Source organism: Homarus americanus, unplaced genomic scaffold (genome assembly GCF_018991925.1).
Source record: "Homarus americanus isolate GMGI-L3 unplaced genomic scaffold, GMGI_Hamer_2.0 scaffold48406, whole genome shotgun sequence".
In the NCBI taxonomy this organism is placed as follows: Eukaryota; Metazoa; Arthropoda; class Malacostraca; order Decapoda; family Nephropidae; genus Homarus; species Homarus americanus.
The window spans coordinates 3,896,507-3,902,315 of NW_024753828.1; positions in this window are offsets into that span (position 1 = coordinate 3,896,507).

Consider the following 5,809-nt stretch of genomic DNA (forward strand, 5'->3'; position numbering starts at 1 on the left):
AGTGTATTCACTCCCAGTCAATCTTACTTTTTGCACTGTCACTATGTTGAAATGCCCTATAGTATGACCTTCTCCCCACCTAGTTATTATATATCATATTTGTATCACTTCTGTTACTTGTATATTATTTGTAAACCAAGAGACCCATTCCCCAATTATGCAACTGTATATTTTCAGCCATGCTCTTTCAATAAACCGTTAATTATTATTATTATTATTATTACACACACACACACACACACACACACACACACACACACACACACACACACACACACACACAGACACACACACACAGACACACACACACACACACACACACACACACACACACACACACACACACACACACATACACACACGCACACACAGGGACATCTTAAGTGTGGCCGTCGCTATGAATGGAGACCAGCTGGAGGTTGTAAATTAAGTCCAATAAAAGTTAAATTAATGGAAGGATTAAGTGCGGTCATGTGAGGATTACACAGGGTGATTTTGATTTTGCCGCTTGCAGCGGCTACTTTATTGTGCACCCCACACTCATCCTGTGAGCGGTAGCGCAAAAGGATTACAGAGTAGGGTTTACAAAGGGTCATAATAATTAACCCCGGTTGTCAGGATATTATGGCACCGAAAGTTACACAGTATTTCATTTACATTATTTGTTTAGTTCTATACATAAAGGGTAACTTATTCACAAATGCGTGAGAACAGGCGTGTGAGGCAGTATGTCTGGCCTCACACTTTGTTATTCACATTTACGTGGGAGGTATTCAAGCACATTGCGTATTTGGTTCTGTACATGAGAACTGATATAGTTACTGAGTGCAAAAAAGTGGATACAATCTTAATATGTCGGCTATCTTGCCATTAGAGATGAAGTGTTGTGCCATTTCACACACAGTGTGCTTGGACCTGTCCCTAAAAGGTTCTATCTTCACACAGTCGAGGACGTAGTGTTTAAGTGTGTGGCCATATGTATGGCCACACACTTTACATTTAGTTTTGTTTACATCTGCTTGAGGAACATACTGCCAGAGGTACTTATATCCTAACCTTAATCTAGCGGTTACAACATCTTGTAATCTAGTGATCTTGTTACTTGCTCCATATACATGTTTCACTTGATACATCTCATCATGGTAAACTATGGATCGACTAGTGCCTGTTTGCACTTGTCTACTTGCGTCAAACTCATCAATAAGTTCTTTCCTAATTACAGTTTTAAGGGTTCTTTTGACAGACCCAAATTGTATTCAACGGTGTCTTTGTTAGACGCGAGTTTGGCGAGGGCATCAATTCTGTCATGTTTTATGAGGCCTATGTGAGAGGGGATCCACAACAGTTTGACCCTGACACCCCGGTCAACAAGGCACGCATATTTGTGTCTGGCTTCAGAGACAAGATCGTGACAACCTGAGTCGAGGGTACCAAGGGCAAGTAGTGAGGATAGAGAGTCAGTGATGATGAGACTGTCAGTAACAGTGGTTTCAATGAATTTAATAGCTGTGAGTATGGCAACTAATTCAGTTTGTAGAGTGGATGCCCAGTTGTTAATTCTAACTCTTTTCTCAATTATATTACCGTCAGGTTGAGTCACAACAATAGCACTTCCAGCCCTCCCACAGGCGGTGTTTAGAGATCCATCAGTGTAGATGGTCTGTGTGATATTATCATCAGTTTGTAGAGTGTGTATGTGTTCAAGGGCTCTCAATTTGGCAGTGTGTTGGAGATAAATGCTTTGTATAATTAATTTTTTAGGCGGATACGTCGGTATTGTGATATCGAAGGGAACTGTCCGCCAGGGTGGCAGGAAGCGCTGTTGTGTCTCAACTTTGTACAGGTGGTCTAGTCCAAATATCTTCATATGTGTAGTTGTAGTTTGGATCCATTTAGACTCAGTAGTCCCATGGTTCATACATTCTATCAATTTTAAGGAAACAATGTTATCAGGATCATCACGCAGAAGCCTCGGGGCTATCATGAGGTTGACTTCAATTATTCTATCTTTGACACTGGGTATACCTAGTTCTTTCCTCATATTAAGTACTTTAGTGCTCATGGGACATCCTAGGATAATTCTGAGGGCTTTATTTTACACTTGCATTTTTCTCGAGCTTGTCAACGCCTTTCCGTCACGAATGACCAGAACAGTTGCGTGGTAATCTATCAGAGATCTTATATAGCCTAGGTACATTGTTTTAACAATTCTAATATTAGCACCATAGTGCCGGGCTGTACCCGCTACACTTCCTAAGAGGTCTCCCGTCTGTCAGTACATTGGCGGGTTATTGTATTTGTATGGCAGGTAAGATTTACAAAGGGACGGAAACACCAAGATATTTAAAAAGAAGAAACATAGTCAATAGTGTTGTTACCTATCTTGAACTTGGCGGGGCCGCGTTTGCGGTTCCAGCTTGTTGTTGAACACCTTAGTTTTTTCTCAGTGGAGATAATAAGACCGAGGTGTTCACAGGCTGCACATTATACATGGTTCAGGGTGGTTTGCATTTCACGATGAGTTTTAGTATGTATAAGAATATCATCAGCATAACTGATTGAGATATTGCTGAAGGGTTGTCTGGTATTAAATTTAATAATGCATTCATAAGAACATTGAACAAAGTGGGGCTGTACTCCACACCTTGAAAGGGGTACCAAGTTGCATATCTTTAACTTCACTTTTGCTTAACCCTGAAACAGTGCAACAGCCCTTCTGTTGGTTTGGTAACATATCAATTAACAGCCTACCTCCTATATCCATTTTGGCTAGTTCATTACAATATCGTTACCTAATGGCAATATCAAATGCAACTTTTAGATTAAAGAAATGTGGTGTATCTGTGCCTTTCATCACCATGCACAGTTAGGAATGTGGTGATGCAATTATGTACACCTTTACCATGGGTGAAGCCATTTATGTTAGGAGACATGTGTTCTCGATTCTATACAGAGTGCCAAGAACCATCCTCTCAAGGTTTACACACAGGCAGCTGGTTAGTGATATGGGACGAAAGGCATCAGGCTGTCCCTGGTTTCGGTATTGGTACAACAATACTGCTGGTCCATGATGTGGGTAGTTGGCCCTCGGCATGACTCATATTGTACCAATACCAACAATGGATTGCCTGGCACGCATACTAGTAGTCTAATGATGTTGTAGGTGACTCCGTCCTCTCAGGGGAAGTAGACCTACCCCTGGCGAGGGCGGCGTCAAGCCCCCACTCAGTATATGGAACATCACACTCATCGTGTTGTTTGCCCAGCATAAAGCTAATAAGATTACTTCTCTCTCCAGACTTCGCATCAAGGAGTCCCCGAGTCCTAGCTGGTAACATGTCATAGCTCGACACATGAGCCCACTTTGTTATTAGCTCATTCGACTTTTGCAGAGGGTTTGGATGGGAGACGTGTCTTCTGTTTTTACCTCTGATTATGTTTATGTCTTTCCAGGCTTTGCTGAGGGATGTGTGTTGGTTCAGGCTGTTGACATATGTCTCCCATGCATTTTGTCTGAGTTCGTTTACACGTTCCCTGACAGCAGCAAGGGAAGCTTGATACAATTGTAACATTTGAGGTGTTCTAAATTGTCTGTAACCCTTACCCACCCTCCTGACCCTAGCCCTGAGTTTTTTCAGCTCAGGGTCATTATAGCACTGCTGTTGCCTGTTCCCATTATGCTGACCACGTTTTCTCCTTTTTTTGGTGGAGGCATTGTTGGTGAAGTATACATAAGTCCTATCTATCAGATCGTCATGGAAACTTTGGTAATTGTCAGGCTTGTAGTCCTTGTACCAGTCATGGATGAAGTCTATGAACTGGCTTTCATGTTCTTGCTTGACTGTGATTCTACGTCTGTTGAGTTTACCACCAGTGGGGGTGTCATTGGCTACATGTATACTAGCTTGGATTGGGCTGTGGTCAGACATAAGATCAGTGACAACATCAGAGCTATGAGTTGTGTATGATAGATTAAAGCCAATACATTTGTCTAGACCCCCGCCATAGATGTGTGTTGGTTCATTATTACCTATAATTTGAACATCTTCATATGCGCTGAGAAGTGAGATAAGTCTCCTACCATTGGTGTTAGTGGTGGAGTCACCTAATTTCTTGTGTCTAGTATTCAGGTCACCCATCATGACAGTGGGCTCAGTGTGTAAAAAGTCTGGGAGATCTGTGTATTGAAGCTGATCTGAGGGAGCATAGGCGTTTAGCACGTTGAGTGTGGAGTTGCCCAGGTGGATAGTGATCCCATGGTACTGAAGGTTGGTAGTCTTTTTGGATACAAGAGGTACATGCGGGAGTGACTTCTTAACATACATCAAACATGTGTGAGTAGAACTAGGATCATAATACACATAATTGGGCAGACTGGGTGGGGGCTTACCATTAGGTGTGAGACACTCCTGCAGACACACAATATCGATGTCCTCAGTCACAACTTTGTGGTGTAGGTCAGGGTATCGTTTTCTAAGGGATGAGATGTTCCAACTCATCACCTTCACCGCTCTGTATCTTTGCCTGGTATTAACACTGGCCATTATGAAATGTATTTGGAATTTTGTCTGGTATTAACACTGGCCATTATGAAATGTATTTGGAAAGAAGCAAAAGGCACTGTATGATACTGTTCTTTTCTGCGCTGCCTGTCCCTTCGGCAGGCAGTAGGCCAGTTAACCTTTTGGAAACATTTCTGGAGCACGTACGGCTCAACAATTGTTGTATTTCATTGGCAGACAACAACACACTTTGGTTACACTCGACATCACCACCATTTTCTGTTTGTGCTTGTTCATCTTCACTGACCATGTCCACAGAGGCATCAGTAGAACTGTTACCAGTATCACTATTTTCCTCTGCGTGGACACTAGTTCCTGGTGGGTCTTGAGTTTCCACATCTGGTACTGACATCTGAATGTCTTCAGTTTGACTGTAATTTTTCCGAAGTTGCTGCACTGTGTTGGTGGTGTTTTTTTCCTTTAGTGTATCACAGAGGCTCCTAAACATTTCAGTTAGAGCTGTAAACTGAGCTTTGAGTTCTTTAATTTCATTTTTCAAATCATTGATCTCTTCACGATGTGCAGGGAGTGTGTTGGCAGCTGCCTGTTGTGTCGGTACGTCTGTGTTGCCCCATGCTGATCTTTCGATGACTGCTGGTGATGATCCTGGAGCTTTGGTGGGGAGGGCAGGCCAGGGGTTGGCCGTAGGGAGTACCCTAGCAGCATTAGTGTTTCTTGAGACCTGCCTGGGTGGCGGGTCTGGGCGCTGAAGGGGTGTAGGAGCTCTAGAACAGTTAGGGTGCCATACAGGAACTCCAACTGTTTTGCAGTTAATACACTTCTGTTGGATGACACCCCCTTGAGCAACTGTATCTCTGCAAACCTGTGTTGCATGTTGCCTTGAGCAGAGACCACACCACGGCTTAGTCGAGGGGCATAACCGGGCCACATGGCCCCAGTGCTGACAGTTGTAACACCTCCGGTTAGGGGGCTGATAGAGTGTTACCTTCAGAGTCCGATAGGCACCACGGACTCGAATGGTCTTGGGTGGGTCTTCCGAGCCAACCCAGTCTGCAATGACTGCATTCTTGCCCCTGAGTCGCTTCGTCCTTCTGATGTAGGGATGGGCTTCTAGTAGTGTAGGGGTCTGGTACTGGTCGAGCCCTATGATTATTATGGTTTTCTTGCTCGGTGGTTGGGATGATTGTTCCATGGTTATTCCCCTTATGCTATTGGTGAGGAGATCCTGTATGACTGCTGGGTCGTTTCTAATCAGAACATGATCTTGTGTACCGACTCTGAACTGA